Source organism: Pseudonaja textilis, chromosome 4 (genome assembly GCF_049901715.1).
Source record: "Pseudonaja textilis isolate UNSWEBS1 chromosome 4, rPseTex1.2, whole genome shotgun sequence".
NCBI classification, from domain to species: Eukaryota; Metazoa; Chordata; class Lepidosauria; order Squamata; family Elapidae; genus Pseudonaja; species Pseudonaja textilis.
This window is the reverse complement of record NC_141993.1, coordinates 59,727,681-59,746,184: the sequence shown is the minus strand read 5'-3', so window position 1 is coordinate 59,746,184 and position 18,504 is coordinate 59,727,681.

Below are 18,504 nucleotides of genomic sequence, written 5' to 3'. Positions count from 1 at the left end.
AGGAGGTTGCTCCAAACCCAAAGTGGCTTCTAGCCACAGTGACTCCCTTTTCTCCAAACCAATGGTCCACACAGAGGTTCTTCCATCCCCTCTGCTATTCCTTGATTTAGTAAAAGAGCAGTATGCCTACTCTGGGGCAGGGCCTCAGTCCTCATCACACAACAGGCATTTTTACAACATAGGCCCTTCCTTGGCCAACACTTCTAGTGCCTTCTGTGGGTGCTCTGGTGGTAGCCCCATTCTCTACATTGGGCACCCCCACTGAACCAGAGGATGTGTTCAAGGCTGAGGACAATAGATCAGAACAACCCCTCAAGCACACCCACTAGGCAGCGACTTGGGCTGTCCAAGCCTTGACAGCAGCTTTGTTTTTTATGACGCGTTGGCTGCACCAGCTGCAGGATAGGCTACCTACCACCAATTTCAGATCACATCAAGATCTAAATAAAATCATTGTGGCAGCAGAATTTACAGTGAACACTACACTAAATGCAGCTAAGTTTGCCTCAAGGGCTATGACTTCCTCGGTGGTAGCAAGGAGGCTCCTCTGGCTATGAAATTGGTAGTCTGATTCCCAATGAAAATAGAAGTTGGCATCGGCCCCATGCACTGGAGAAAAATGTTCAGCGACACCCTGGAGCCATACTTGGTGGAAACCAGGGAAAAGAGAAAGGTACTCTCTTCTGCAGGGAAGAAGTCAGAGTATCATCCCACGCCATATTACCAACCCTCCTCCTTCCAACCCTAGTCCAACCCTCATTTCTCTTGGGGCCAGAGAGTGTTCCTTCCTCGCCAGGAGCAACAACCAGAGGCTGCAGGCAGGCAACAGCAAACTATCGGTAAATGGCCCTTTCAAGGAGGAGGAGGTCATTCATTCTGATGTTCCGAGTGAGTGCCCTTTCTCCCCCTGATTTGGCCTTCTTTGCCTCCAGATGGAAGGAGTCAACATTGGACGCCTGGTACTCAGGATGATAAGGTCGGGTCTCCAGCTTGAGTTCTTCTCCCCACACCCAAGATTTTTTGTTTGCTGTCCAATTTCTCGGGCCCTCATGGAATTGGCCATCCAAAACTTTGTGGACATAAGGGCTATACAGCCAGTTCCATGGATCAACAAGGGCTAAGCTTCTACTCTCGGCTCCTTGTGATCCTAAAGGCCTTGGGAGGGTGGCGAGCCATTGTCAACCTCAAGTTTTTGAACAGGTTCATTCCATATAGACGTTTCAAGATGCACTCCCTGCATTCAATCTTAGAGAGCGTTTGAGAGGGAGACCTTCTCTTCCATAGACCTCACAGAGGCTTACCTCCATATCCCTATCTGGCCCCATCACTGCCAGTTTCTTTGTTTCTGTTACCAGAACAAACATTTCCAGTACCAGGCCCTTCCATTCGGGCTTTCATAGGCCCCCAGGGTCTTCACCCAGATCTTGGCAGCATTGGCAGCTTCACTTCAGGCTATACCAGTGATGGTCCAGTATTACCTGGACAACATCCTGATTCAGTCGGCATTGATACACTCCACCCATTGTGACCTCCAAACCACATTGCAGTTCCTACAAGACCATGTTTTTTCCATCAACTTCAAGAAAAGCCTTCTGTTTCCAACAACCAGACTTCTTCATCTCGGGTGATCATTGATACATCTCTCTGTGAGATCTTTCTCTCCCTGGATTCTCAATGACTTAATCTACCAGATTCGATGACAGCACACAGTCCCCTTGTCTCTCCTGTCCAAGCTCCTCAGGAAAATGATTTCCTGCATTGGCTTCATCCCGTGGGCCCCTCTCCATGCCTGGGGCACTTGCTGCTGCCATTTCAATGGACAGGGACCAGCCATTCTTCCATCAGGGTCCAGGTTCTGCCACAGATCCTTCTCTCCTTCCAGTGGTAGCAATCTCCAGCTGTTGGGAGAGGACATCCATTAAAGTAACTGGACAGAATCCTGCTCACCACAGATGCCAGTCTTCAGAACTGGGTGGCCCATCTAGACAGCTAGATAGCCCAGGGGAACTGGTCTCAGGTAGACAGGGCTCGTCCCATAAATTGACTAGAGCTCAAGGCCATTTTTTTAGCCCTGAAACATTTCCAGAACAGGGTGGCAGGTTCCCATTTGTTGGTCATGACAGACAATGTGGCTGCAAAGGCACATGTCAACAGTTGGGAGGGACCAGATTCAGGGCCTTGATGAGAGAAGCCGAACGCCTTAGGCAGTGGGTGAAGAGACACCTTCTATCCATCAGGGTGGACCACATCTCGGGGGTCGACAACACCCAGGCCAACTGGCTGAGTCAATCCAAAGTCAATCAATCGGAGTGGAGCATCCATTCAACCTTGTTCCTAGATCTGTCTCACAGGTTCAGACCACCAGCAGTAGATCTCTTTGTCACTCCACAAAATGCACAGGTAAGCAGATTCTTCACCAGATTTCCAACCCAGGGAGCAGAGGGGACCAATGCACTTGGAGCAAATTGCCTCCAAGTCTCCTCTACACCTTTGCCCCTATCCCTATCATTCCGGCAGTCATTTGGAAGATGTTGGAGGAAAATGCAGAGCTACTACTTCTGGCACCCCATTGACCCAGGAGACCCTGGTTTGCCAATCTGGTGAATCTGTAGCCCAGCCATGGAGGATCCCGGCCAACAGGAAGCCTTACTCCACCTGGACCCTCAGCGGTTCCGTTTGGCGCTTGAGCGGCAATCTCTGAGGGATTCCAATCTCCCTGATAGGGTGATAGAGACTATCCAGGCTTCCCATAAGCCATCTACTATTCGCATCTGCAATGCTATCTGGAAGGTCTTCTGCACTTGGTATTCAAAGGCAGCCCGAGATTCCATTTTGGCATCTGTCACAGGTGTGTTAATGTTCCTTCAGGATGGGCTAGATCAAGGGTTGTCACCTAACACTCTCTACCATCAGGTGGCAGCTCTGTCATTGGTTTTGTCCTGGGAAAATTATCTTATCAGCCTTCAGTTCGCAGTTTTTGAAGGTGGCTTCCAATTTGTATCCCCCTGTAGTTCACAGGTATCCCACCTGGGACCACCCTAAAGTTTTGCAGGCCCTCATGGGACCTCTGTTTGAACCTCTCAGATCTGTCTCACTTCAATTTATGACCCTCAAGGTGGTTTTTCTAGTGGCTATTACATTGGCCAGGAGAGTGTCTTAACTGGCAGCACTCTCAGTTAGACAGGACTTGTGCATTTTTCATGAGAACAGGGTGGTTCTCCTGTTAGACCCGACCTTTGTGCCTAAAGTAAATACTTGGTTTCATCGGGCATAAGACATAGTGTTACCAGATTTCTGTCCCAAGCCATACCATGAGTTGGATCACAAGTGGCATATGCTGGATGTACAGAGAGCCCTCTGTACCTACATCAAACATATTACTGTATTGCGGCTTTTTGGAAAACCAAAGCCATGTTTGTGTCCTCCCAACTTCTTTGGGGAGCAAGACTTCTTCACCTACCTTAGGTAGATGGACCAGGGCAGGTATTTCCAAGGCCTACCAGACTTTGTCCCTGCCGGTGTGCAAGAAATTAACAGCACACTCCACTAGAAGTGCTGCGACTTTGGCCACCTGGGCCACCCAGGCATCTCTTGAGAAAATCTGCAGTGTCTCCTTTGCTGTTTATATGGCACTACCCCTTGGATTCCTTTGCCTCTGTGGAAGTAGCATTTGGAAGAAGAGTGCTACAGAAGGTCATCCCACAGACGGAGTGAGTGGATCAGACGATGGCCCTTTCATGGACATGCAGGCTTTGGTATGTCCCATTCCTGGACTCTCATCACAGCGTGGATGAGAATGGGCATTGTTATAATTACCTGAGATTGCCCTTTCTATCTATAATGCAAGAGAGTCCAGTCCCACCCTTATGCATCTGGTCTTGGTGGGAGGTGGATTATTTTACTGTTTGTCTTCCAGAGACGCATTACATCTGTCAATTTTTTTCACCTAAAAGTTGGGGAGCCAGCAATGAGCTTATTTTTTATATAGTGGCAGACTCAGCTCTATGATGTCAGAGGGAGGAGTCATACCTAATTCCTGGACTCTCTTAGAGCGTAGATAGGGCATCCTCAGGTAATTATACCAATAGCCATTTTGTCATTGTCTCCTCCAAGGCTATTTATTTCAATTTTCCAATTCAGCCTTTGCCCCAAATCCTCTCCAAGTACTAATCAGGTCAATTCTTGCTTACGTCTTGATTCACTATACAGCCTGTTCACAACCAGATAACAATAATGGGAGGGAGAAGGAAAGACATTGGAATGTGAGAGTGGTTTGGGAGGCAAACTTTGGATTATAAATGTGCCATCTGGAAGTATGAGACAGTTCCACCTCAAGATTACCAACTCTGAAAATCTCAAAACAGCCCAGGAGCAACTTATTGGGGGAGACAAAGAACCATGGGAGGACCAAGGAGGGCAAAATATGAATTTATCTTATGCTTTTGCAGGTGAAATATTAAAACTGGCTTTTCAACTTCTGTATGCACATGGATTTTCAGTAAAGTATACTCTTGGAGGAAAAAAATGTCTCAGGAGTTTATTTTGCTGGCTAGTATATTGGGACTGTTGACACTTTTTGGAAATCAACAAGAGTATACCAAGTACTGAAAGAAATGCACAGTATCATACCATGTACAGTTAGGTCTGTTATCCCTAGTAGTAAATTTATATAATTTTAAATGGCAAAATCTTGCTTGGTTCCTTTTATTAGTATTTACATGCATGAAATTATTCGAAACGTAATGGTAAACAAATTAGAAGAATAGAAGAATAAAATTATTTATTGGCCAAGTGTGATTGCACACAAAAGGAATTGATCAGGGTTGTGCTTGACCATAGGGGGCGGGGCGTGGACATGGCCAGCGTGGATGTAGCCCGCTCAACTCACTCATTGAGGCTCTGTTTTCAGCCGCAACAGCTTCCCGCAGCCCTCTGCCAGCGAAGGGGCTCTATTTTCAGCTGTGATAGCTTCCTCTACCAGCAAAAATAGAGCCCAGGTGGACTGCACATAGCCTCCCTGAATTCCATTTTTGCTGGCAGAGGTTACAAAAACTGAGCTCGGGAGGGTCGTGCAGAGGTACCATGGGTCCTTCGAGGTTTCCAGGGTGGCCCTGTGGGCCAGACCTAAGATCCTGTGGGCCATATTTGGCCCATCGGCCTTGAATTTGACACCCTAGTCTATGTGAAAAATTGTAATAGAAGCTGTCCTAGGATCAGCATCTGTTCCATATTTTGCTAGATCAGACAGTTTCTATCTCAAAAGGAGGAAAGTAATCTGAGATGTTATATATAAAGTAGAAAACAATAACTCCAGTGTCAGGTTTCATCTGAAATACATATTCTTTGAAGGGAGTCTTTGGATCCTGCAAGGCATCCTGCTCCGAGAGGCTGCGCCAGCAAAGACTCATTTCTGGTGGAGTTTAGGGGAGAAAAAGAAATACTTCTGCTGCTTCTGCTGCTTTCCTTGCATGAAACCAAAAATCAGTCAATCAGTCAGTCAGTCTCTCTCTCTCTGTCTCTCTTTCTCTCTCCAAGAATGGAGCTGCAGACAGAGACCCTGGTAAAATCCTTCAAAAGTCTGCAGGAAACCCCCCCACCCCATTTTCCTATCAATTGATTGTTCTTTCCTATCAATCGATTGATCACAGAATACCACCTCCCCCCCCCCCGAGAACAGAGCTGAAAAGCAGGTTAGGAAAATGGCTGCCTTGGAGGGGGTGTGGGTATGTGAGGGACCTGTGTGTGTGTGTGTGTGAGAGAGAGAGAACATTATAGCCAGCCCTCCAAGGTTAGATATCTCTCTTTCTCTCTCTATCTCTCTATCTCTCTCCCATCAACATCAGAACATCAGCAAGCCGCCGTCAATCAAAATTCATATTAGTGGTCTGCAGGATTTAAAATTATGAATTTGGTGGTACCTGAGGTCCAAAAGATTGGTGACCCCTGGTCTAGTGGAGACAACATACTACCGAGATACATGATAGTAAAACTGAATTTTCACCATGGCGATGTGTTTAATATTTGCCCATTATTTTCATGTAACAATGCAAATTACCTATTATGTAGAATCTTAGGTCAGGTTAATGTATTCTTGCTACTGGGTTTTTTTTCCTGCCGCAAGCATAAATTTAAAATTGTGTTCAAATCCTAGTTTTGATGCCAGATTAAAAGAGAAAATCATAGAAAGAGCTATAGAGTATGGATTTTTTTAAAAAAAGATAATTATTTATTATAGTTATTAATATACATCAGTCACCATCTATATTGAAGAATTTTCCTGCATAGCAAATATAATTTAAGCCCCTTTTCCAAAATATATTGCCAAAAGAGGTCAATCAAATTTTAGGTCTGTGCACAATTTATAATTTTGATCCAGTAAACTGCATGTTTAAGGATTGGGGCAGTTTCCTAACTATTCACATATTTTCTATGTTGTACGTTTTATATAAATCTTTTAAAGAGGGAGAGTCAAACAAAGACAAGTTACAGTAAAGTGCAAAGCCAAGAACTCACAGATCAGGTCACAAAAGTCTAAATTGAAATTTAGCCCCTGAGATAATCCCTTTACTGCCAAATCTTTATTGCTTTTCCCTTTTATAGTGTACCTCACACTATGGAACATAAATATCTATAATGTTTTGCTTGCATAGAACAATAAATGATTTATTCTACTATCAGTAAGAATGCAAAGATGGGCCTGGCTGGTTTAAATAACCTGAAGCTTGCCTCAGCAATAAGGAAAGAGATATGGCAAAGCTTTAGTAAACTTCTCTGTTTTTTTTTTTTCCTTTAGTAGCTGCAAACATGGTTCTTTCCCCCACAACTTCTAAGAAAGGGATGGAGTTTTGCTTATCTCCAGTTTATGACACCTGTCCATCATTCCAAATTCATGTTGAATTTGAATAAATAATGTTTGTCTCATTGAAAAAAATTATAGCCTTTTAGTAAGATGTACCTTTTTTATTTTTTTTTGCAAAAATGAAGCTGGATAATTGACAAGCAGTTATTGAATCAGAGAAAAAAATTGTCTTGTCACCTGAAAGATGCTAAAGATGGAGAGGGAGAAAGAATAATTAGAGCTGTGGAACCATCTACCTTTTAAATCTCTTTCATCCCTGGAATCTTTAAGGGGCTATTATTTCCCAATATTTAAGTTTTCAGTCATGGAAACTTAAATATTAGTAGGAAGAGGAAGGAACTAAAACATCACAGCAAGCAGCAAAATGCTTTTGACTTATCCTCAATGGCAGGATTCAATTCTAATTCACAAACAGCCTTTGAAAGTTTCAAAAAGAAGGCTATCCTTTGTCAAACTTCTGTCCAAGGGCGTGCAGAACTAACTGTGTAGTTTTTTTGCAATGTGTTATTATCAATATTGCCTCTGTTGTTTCTAGAAGAACAAGAAGTGGAAACTATGTAAAAAAAAGCCAGAAAATGCCCTTTCTACTCACAAAGATAGGCAACTATATAGAAAGCCATTTCTATTCTCAATAAAAAGGCAAGAACAACTTGGACTGAGCCAATGAAATGGTCAATGTGAGAGTATATTGGGGGTTTGTCCCCCAAAATCAGAAGGTGTATTGTGCTTGGCCTCAATACTACTGAACAAAAGGCTACATACTTCTCAAAATACACACTTATATATTTACTTTTAAACTCCACAAAACATTCCACCTATTTTTATTTTTTCTATTTGTTTGTATCAGCCATTGCTAATAGTCTATATGATTTATTGTTTTCTTTTCAACTTTCTTTCAACCTAATCATTTCTTTTTAGGAGTGAACTGAGATAGTTTTCAAGTACACTTGCAGAATAACAGAGTTGGAAGGGACCTTAATTTTTATAATTATTTCCATTTAAAGATAAATGTTATAAATATAGCCAGTTGTCCTTAAAGAGATTTTGTTTTTTCATTATCAACTCTGAAAATTAGAAGGAAAAAATGGAGATCTATTTGGCTATTTGTATATTGCTGACATTTCTTATCTACAAGAGTTTGTTCATTATACTAAAAAGTAACAGAAGAAAAGCTCCCAGGAATATACAAACCAGAAAATGAAATGGAAGGAAGCATTTAGCTTCTATTCCTAGACTCATCAGCTGTGTTTTGGCAGCTTCATTTACCAGAAGTATCTTATCAAACATTCACTTTTATGAGAAGAGTTCATAATTCTTCACAGCAGAAGAAAATATCTTTAGCAAATTCAGCATAATTTATGCAACAGATAATACTACTGTTTGCTGCCCTTGTGTAAAACCTACAAACAAATTACTTAGGAATGTAAATTGGTAGGATGTTATGGTATGGTACGGTATGGTATGATAAATTCCATACCATATGATAAATTGAGTAGGATGTTAATAGCTAACTATTACCCAAGTGGGAAAAATTGTACATACGCAGTAGTTTTTATGTAATTAACAAAAAGATTCTGCTCAAAAGCAAGAAACTATTATATCACACCACAAATACAATCAGCAATAGGTGCAAATATAGGGTATGAAATACATTGATACATTCCTTTCCTCCAACTTCTGGATTGTCGATTCTTTATTTTCTTTTTTGTCAGTTTTCATCTCTCCATTCTGAACTTCTTCAAAAAGAATTGTTCTATTAATTACAACTGCTCCTAAGTGCCCTCAAAGTTACCAAACATCTGGCAAAATTAGGATGTCCCTTTTCAAGTCCTTCATCTGTCAGGCATAGTCTTAAAATAAAATATTGCCCATCTTTTCAGTATTTAACTGAGCAGCTTTTTTCCATGCTTCTCTAATAAGTGCTATTGGCAATTTAATAAGATCCCCCTGAAACTGAGAAGATCTTAAAATGGGTACAGGCTGAAAGCTTTTACAAATAATGTGTGTTTCCCATTGTGTGCCTGTTTATCATTTATAATCTCTTCCTCTCCAAGTTAAGCTCTTTGGATTTAAGAGCCGAAAAGCAGTGAAGCTGACCAGATGTGGCTGAAATGAATAGCATAGCATGGGTATTTCCCTTTAAGACTGGGGATGGGTTCTATCCCTTTAGGAAATGTTTATATAAAGGCAGCCATTAGAGGGTGTGTTTTCTCTCCTTGTGTCCGGTATTCATTGCAGACTTCTCCATGTAGAGTTAAGAAGAAGTTTGATTGCTTGTAAGGTATTTTGCCTACCACTTATATGTCTGTATATAACTGTTGTATATAAACTACTGTTAAATGTGTAAGTCTCTGTGTGCTGTGGTTTGCTCCTGGGTTTTTCTCATAATAGCAGTCATGCTGCAAACACTCTAACATGTAGCTAGAAATATTGTTAAAACATTCTCTTCTTCTTGTTCTCCCATTAGTTGTCTTTTCCAAGCACCCTTCTCCTCTTTTGCAGATATCTTTTAACCATACACCAAAGGCTGTGCATTCTGCAGTAAGATGAAACTAATCTTCCATTTAGCTTCTGTATCGAAATAGGTAAGAACATGACATCTTATTCAGCAATATGTCTTGGGTTACACTGACTATGCATACTTAAAAGCCTGTTTTGGTGTTTTTGAGCAATCGTTATTGCCACAATTTTGTATTTCACATCACCTTTTGTCTTTTCATAACTTTTTTGATACAGAAAGCAACATCCAGACAAGGATAAGGCCCAGATGTTTGTTTTGACTGTGTTACTTTTATGATTCGGAACTCAGTGAGCTTACTGTTTCTATTGGAACAGCAGGAGTAGAGCAGACAGCCAGCTTTGCTAATTTTAGGAAGTCACAAAGCATAGCATTGGGTTGCTTATGGTCAGGTGATGGCAGGTTTAAAAACTTCTGTGTGCTGCCAAAAGAGAGAAATGCCGCAGACATTTAGACTCCACCAACACGATCTCAAAAGACACTTCAGTGCAATTAAAGTTTTGTCTGGCTGATATTTTTACTATCTGAATTCAGTCTGGACAATATAAAAATCTTGTGGGTAATCAGAAAAAGTTTACAATTTTCAAAAGGCAAAGTGTCCTATCAAGAAATATGCAAAGAATGTCATCCCACACACAAAAAGACACATCTTTTTGCTGCCTAAATTACCATAAAGAGTCTTGAAATCATACGTATGAAAATGAGTTCCCTTGCACCAAAACATACATGGTGTGTGTGTGTGTGTGTGTGTGTGTGTGTATGTGTGTGTGTATGTGTGTGTGTATGTGTGTGTGTGTATAAACTATATATATAATGTTTAGTTTATAGATTCCTACTAGTTTAGATTTTCACTTGCACACGCAATAAACACACTATTATAGTAATATATGTTACATTTTTATCTGTTATTTTTGTTATGTTATTGATATTTGTTATGTGCCTGGGCCTGGATTCCCTTTTATATAAAGACAACAATTTCCTGGATGTGTTAACATTGACAGATTATGATATCTCTTGGCTGTTATAAGTATTTAATTTCTTTTTGTATTGTATTTTTATTGTTAGAATTATTTTTATGATTGGTCACTGCCCAGAGTTACTGATTTGAGATGGTCAGTTATAAAAATTGAATAAATAGATAAACTAAACTATCACATCTACTTAAGTTTACTTTGAAGTTGTATTTTTTTTTTTCAAATTTTGCTAGTATTTGATTGAACATTATGAGTATGGTATACAGTATTTAAAGCAGTATGTAGGTAGTATTACTTCAGAATAAAGGTAATTATCAATGAAGAATATCTACAATAACATATTCAAAGCATAACTTTATCTGTAATCATGTTGAGGTTTGAGAAACAACCTGTGTGTGAGTATGTGTGTGTCTATGTATGTGTGTGTGCAAATATATGCATATATGCATATATATTTGTGTGTATGCATGAATGTAATAGAAAATTTTAATGTATAATTACAAGTGAATAAACAGTTTGAAGTCATTTCTTCTAAATAAAACTTCATTGCTTTGGTAGATTTTGCAATGCTGCCCAAGCAACATCAATTGATAATGGTTTAGACTTATTGAACTAATTCCTTTCCTAATGCATTTTTTTAATCTTAAAGATTGAGATATTTTACAGAAGGGATGGGGAATGATCTGTTTTTTCATCACAATGAAATTGGAGAGGCTTATAAGAAGCTTCTTCTCATTCTATTTTTTTCAAAAAACTTGAATCCTGTGTATCAGAACCATGATCATTCACCACTGATTTTTACAGTTCAGAAAAGCAAGGGGGGACTGAAAAAGACACAGACAAACAAATTGCAATTTCAAGATGCGTCTGTTACCTTGAGACACTATTTCAATCAAGATGCATCTGAAGGCTTCCTAACAAGAATTGTTAAATAACTTTCAGGGGTACATACAGTAACCATGTGAAAGTCTGCTTGTGAAGCAAGCTTTCCTAGCAGATAGAAGTAAAACAAAATGTTTCCTGTCAGGAGGTGATAATATGGGTCGGGAATATGTTTGTTTTTAAATAAGAGAATAAACAATGGGAAATGCAGAAAAAAAATCTGAATTTTTCTATCATGATACTTTAGTGGTCATTTTGTATTTTATATTCAAATGTTATAATATTATACAATTTGGTGTTTTGGTTAGTTTTGGTTTATTGTTTGTTTTTATGCAATATGCTGCCCAGACTCACATTGTTTAAATTGGGTAGCCTTATACTGTAAATCAAATAATACCTGTTTAATTTATAATACATAATACTATAGCCAAATCTGCACCAAGTTAAAATGAACTTACAGGATGTAGTGGGACATTTAACTACTGGTACAGAGGTGATATTCAGCAGATTCTGACCAGTTCTGGAGAACCGGTAATGGAAATTTTGAGTAGTTTGGAGAACTGGCAAATACCACCTCTGACTGGAGATTTTATAGCATCCTTCCCCTGCCACGCCCACTAAGCCGTGCCCACAGAACTGGTAGTAAAAAAATTGAATCCCACCACTGTACCGGTACTTAGTAAATTAACTCTCATGAGTATTCTCTTGAATCCCGGAGACTACATTTTATATAAATGTGTATTTGGTTTTAAATCATCCTAAACTGGTCCTGCTTAGCTTATATGACCACCCCATAACAACTCCTTTTATTAAGTGATGAAGGAATGAAATCTCATCTGCTGTTAGTAATACCAACAATTGTGTCTAAGACATTGCATACTTACAAAATATCAACAACTTGTCTTCATGCTCAATAATATTTTGCATTAATTAGCAAACAATATAATTATATAGAGGTACTGATAGTACTGCATGCATATATACAACACAACAGTATGATTGGGACTATTTAAAAGCAAAATAATGCATGCAAATAAACATATATACTGAAATCTGCTTTGAAATCTACTGAAACATATATACTGAAATCTCCAACACTTTTGGACAACATGGCTATTTTATCACTTCAAAGATGGGTGTTATACTGATGCCAACATGCTTTACTGATGCCAACGTTCCTTCTGGATATCTTGCCCAGCCCTATCAAACATATCTTTCTCTGGAAACTGTAGAACTATAAATATTGCTCGTTAACAAGAAGTTCTGAGCTGTTTTGTCATCAGCTAGCAGGTATAATTTGTTTAAAAATGGCAATAATTGCTTACAAATTTAATTCCATCTTGAAAAATAATAATAATAACCTTCCAATTAAAGTAAAAAGTAAAGTAAAAAAGGAGAATGCACTAAACACAACTGTCCACCTCTCTTTATTTGGCAATTTACTCGTTTATCCAATTTATATGGCCACACATTTGTCCAGGAAACTCTGGATAAACACAATAAAAGCAAAAACATGTCTATTAAATCCAATTAATAAATAAAACTATATACAGAGGCTCAATAAAACCTAACAAAGCTAATGTCTCCATTTATTCTGTTTATGCAATATACATCAAAATTTTATGTAAATTTTAAAAAATGCATAACCATTGATTGATTTCCAGAGTTAATCAAGGGAAATAAGAATGCTTAATCAGAGTCCAAACTGAATCATGTTGCAATGCTGGGCACTTTGTGTATTTATTTGTAACATTTATACTCTACATTTTGTAATTTTTTGTTTTGTTTTATGCAAGGTATTATACATGCAGCTTAGTTGAAAATAGTCCAGAAATTTCAGGCATACAAATTAGGTCTTAACAGGGAAAAGACAAAAAGTCTTAACAGGGAAATGGTCAATAGAATTATATCAGCCAATGTCTGCAACTCTATTTTTTTGAACAGTTCAAAACATTTATATTAATATTTAATTTACCTAAAGGGTAACTTCAGGTGAAGTTCATATATAGCAACCTGAACCTCAAGATCATTTAAAGAAGTTTTTCTCCAAGTTTTTATATCTAAGGAACTGATATAAAAGGCCAGGATGGAAACATTCCTTTTAGTAATTTAAGTAGGGAATTTATATCTTGAAAGTAAATGAGTGGGGATAGTATTTAACATTTAATATAACTATGCTCCATATTTATTTTAAATTACGTTAAGAGATGAAATTGTCAGTCATAAAGAATATGCATAAAATCCTTATATTACCATGCAGAAGAGCTTAGAGATAGCAAAGGAAGACCAGATTTCACATTATTTTGGATGACATGGTTTAAAATATTTGAATATGTGAACAATTTATATACAAATAAGAATGTTTTATGAGAAAAAGAAGAAAGGAAGGAATGGAGTGAGGGATGGATGGTTGGAGGCATAGAGGAAGGAAGGAAGGAAGGAAGGAAGGAAGGAAGGAAGGAAGGAAGGAAGGAAGGAAGGAAGATAGATGCTGAAATCATCCCATTGGAACTTAAACCAACTATTTGCAGCAGGACTGCAGCTACTGTAATAACTGAGGAAAGAATAATAAATGTGATAAATGTGATACATGCAGCCTGCGCTACATTTGTGAAAAATATGCTGCAGGTTACTATTGAAAAATCTTTGAAATCATTAGGGCTACATGCAAACTGGTATAAGGAAAATGTACAGTAAGCTCAAATATCAAGGTATAGTGAGTAGATTCAATGTTTCAATGTTTGAAGCATCCTTGCTATAAGATATGTAATTCACTCCAATATTTTATGGAAGTTAACTGGGGAAACGACATGCAATAATATTAATACCTCCAAGGAAGGGGGAATTCTTGCAGCTGATCAGTCTGAGAGTTTATCTGAAATATATCTAAAAACAGAAAACACATTTTCCCCAGGTATAGCACTACAATTGTTAAATGATTTTGCTGGGAGTAGGCAAACATGGGCTGAAGCCCATCTTCATAGAAGATTCTTTGTCAATCTTTTTCTATCCCAAAAGAGATAAAAACATGAAGTATGATAACTTACCGGAAATCTTTGGCTTATGGATGCTTTATTTTGCATAATGGATATAGTAAGTAAGTAGTACCAGAAACAGAAGACATTACAACTCCTGTATACCTTATTCATGTCAAAGAGTCTTTGTGTATCTGAGGGAGATGGGTGGTAAAGAAATAGGAACTATAAATAAAATACATTAATTAACAAACAAAGGGAGCTACAAAAACACCTCCTTAGATTAGTAGCTCATTCATAATGTGTGTCACAAGTGCGCAATGGTTCGGGGTATAGTAAAGAAACAGAGAAACCTCTAAAAATGTAAATGATTCATTTGTAATTACAATTATTCTTCCTTTGTCATATTGTTTTTACAATGATACAAGGAATATATACATGATGAAAGAACTTTGTAAGAGCATATCTTTATGTAGGCATATCATAAAAGACGCTATCTGTATCGATGCACGTTAGAATATCTATTCCCAATTCAATCCTCTATTCCATTTTTTCAGCACTGACACTATCACAGATGGAGCTTCAGATTTCATAGTCCATGTACATAGTCTATAGTATTTCATAGTCCTTTGTACTTTATACAATCTGCATCTTCAGTAATATAATAGATACTACAGATATTTTTAAAAATCCTGTTTATTTGTAATCTTTCTAGCAATTCAATTTATACATTGAAAATTGATAGAGCAGCATATCCCAATATCTTCCATAGCAAGGACTAAAGCCAACAAGAGCATTAGCACTAATATCAACACAGCACATCTTGCTATTGGGCAGTATGACTTTTTAGTCACTGATAATTATCTTTAATATAACATTGAAGAAAATTAGTGACTAAGTTATTGGTGCATGCACACACACACACACACACACACATATACAGACACACAAACACACATTTTTTCAATATCCTGGAATCCCTCCTTTACATGAGATTGATTAATATTATTTTATCATCTGGGCCCATAGCAATGGATCTCTCATCAAATTATGTCTTATCAACAACTTTTGTTATTGATTTCAACAACGAGGACTGGAAGCTCACACATGTTCAGGTTAAACAGAAAGTTACAGATCACTATGTTTCTGGATTCATCTAGAACTATCAAATCCATCATCTATAGCCAAGCTCTACACATACTACATATTTGTTCTGATTCAGTTGAGATTGGTGGAAATTAACCGGGCATTTAGAGGATAGAATATCTAATGATATCAATAAAGAGAAAGAATAATTTTCAGGTAACACCTGTTAAAGCCTGACCACAAAAACAGAGCAACAAAACACCATGGTTGTCACCTAGAGCTAACAGCTCAAACCATTCAGACACATTATCAATAAACTATTGCATATATCAAATGAAATTGATTTTTTTCAGGCACAAGTTGCAAGCCCATATTTATTTACAATCAACTAGACTGAAGGAAATTCTCACAAGCAAATATAGAAGCAAACCCAAATGTCTACTTTCCTCTTCACATTTATACCAATAGCTCCAGCGCAAGCTCCAAATACACAAGCAAGATTAGAAAATTCTTACTGGCATGGAAATTCTTACTGGAAAACTCCCTAGCATGTGGTACAAGCCATAATCTTCCAGGAATGTTTTCTAGATTTTACATGGGATGATTTGGATAAACTTCATAAAAACATGAATAATATCATGACTCAAAACAAAGTAATATCAGAGCATTTGAAATTCTGAGGAGATTCTAACATATTTTAACAATTTTAGGGAAAACAAACTTTAAACAGCAATATTGAGGTAGGGTTAGTGAGAGACAGTCAAACACACATCAATTTTTTTTAGTCTATATTAAAATATCTGATGATCACAATGAGCTTACAATTGATAATGGTAATAAAGGTACTCGCAATTGGTCTAACATGCAAACTATCTGTATAATCAATCTGTCTTTCTCTCACTTTGCCTCACATTTTAATTTGAATGTTACATCAGTTTACTGGCTCTGTTAAAGTGAGCTGTAACTTAGAGAAGCTTATCCTTTTTAATAAAACCATCTTCTCAAAATGTCTGATCATGACAAGAGACAACAGTTTACAGGCCCACTGTTAACTGTTGTCCCTTGATGCAGCCATCACTACATCAAGACAAAACCCAGTTCTAATATGCAACCCTCACAATGTGTCAGAAGTTTGACAATCAGTGTCAGATCCATGGTTGACTTGGTGACAGCTCCACAGTTTGAGAAGACATGTTGAAGTCTTTTAGTACCATAAGCTGAGAAAACATTATCACCAAGCTGGTTCCATGATTAAGGAGTTGAGATGGTGAAGCTGCTGTGCTTCAGGAAACATAAGCAATACAGTCCTTTCCATAGAGTTCATTTTCACAGTCAGGTTCCATATCTGATTATCTGTATAACAGTATCATTGAAATCCATAATAGTCTCCTGAATGACTGTAGTCATACCACAACATTGGCGTCACATCTGAAGTCACATTTGAAAACCAAATAAGCACATCTCTTGTACACACCCAGTTCTCAGTTAAACAGACAGATTGGTTCTCTCGTCTTTCTGCAATTAAGTCTAAGAAAGAAAGACCATCAATAGCCACAGAAGGAAGCTGACTCACTGAAGCTCAGATGACGAAGTACTGGAACATAGCCTAGGAACTAGAATGTAGAAACTATATAAGATATTGAAACTACCTTCCTTGAAAGCCTCTGTCTCATGCCATATCTTCCTCTGCCCATCACAATACAATGCTATTGCCTTTCTGTCGCCTCTCCAATTACAGAACTAAGCCACATTGACTGATTGTTCAGTCAACCTTTTAAAGACCTTGATTTATACAATGTCTAAATACTGCAATTATCAACAATTTTCTTTCACACCCATCCATTTTGTCTAATCCCCACCTTGCAGCTAATAACACAACCCACATATACATCTGTTATCCACAATTGACAAAGCTATGTTGAACAAATGTTGCCAAAGATATACTGAGAAACATACAATAAATATAATCTTAGTTACACAGTGGACATATGGTGAAAATGACATAGGATTTGTTTTGCTTCTTGTTTTTAATGTGGAAAGTGTTCTTCTTAGTTTCATAAACCCATTAATACTACACAGAGTTTATGCAGTTGATGCAGGGAATATTCTCTGCCATAATAAAACATGTAAAAAGCAAGACTTAGCATGTCCTAAAATTATTTTATGTCTAGCTGATTCATTTAGAACATGGTTTAATTCTCATTCAGAGGAAATTGTTTATCAGAAAGGTGACAAGCACACAACGATTTGGTCAGATTAACTATTTTTTTTAAAAAAAAATTTTTTATGTTAAAACCCACCAACTTTGCATATATCAGATATTTGGGTTTTGAATCCTTGTATAAAATGAATTTCTGTACATGTTTACCTGTTTAACATCAGGCAAAATATTCACCTGCTATTTATAGTTTCAGAAGTCAAATCCTTTAATTAGTAGAAAGAGCACTATTTTATTTCCAGAACATCATAATACAGACATTGAATAGTCAATGCTCTAGAAGAAAGTCATGTGTTGAAAAGAAGAAAAATGTTTTCCAGATCAGTCAAAACACTGTCAAGTCCAACTGAGTGAGAAGTATAACATTTCCCACACTATAGCTTAGCCCTTTGTAACCACAAAGAAACACACTATTCAGTGTTTGTATTTTAAAAATGTTTCTCCAACTGTCAGGGAAATAGAAGTATGAAAGAGTAAAGATGTACAGATGAGCTAAATTCTCTTATCTCAGATAATTTGGCAGATAAGAAGAAAGTTAGTCAAAATCAGAAGTGCAACTATTAAAAAGTATGCATGTATTCAATTAACCTAAATCTAACTCCATGCACGGCATCAATCCAAAACGGACTAGGAGAATTTGGGTAGATTTCAATTTACCTGAGAAAATTTTGGCTGGTTTACTTTAAACCATTCAATTCAGACTGCTCTGTGAAGCTCTGAACTGCAATTTAACCATTCTCACAATAACTTTATGACTAGGGGTGTGGGAGAAGGAGTAAATTGAATTCTGTTTTCAAATTATGACACTTGAAACAAGACTACAACCTATTGTTCCAAGGCATGTCTTAGGGGTAAACAACAGAGAAACCAAGGCTTAATCATTTGAAGCTTTTTTTGTGTTTCCCATTTCCTTTCCATAAAAGTAACAACAGAATTTGTGATTGCCTTAATCAGCTGACTATAAACAAGACAATATTATATAAGTTTTTTAT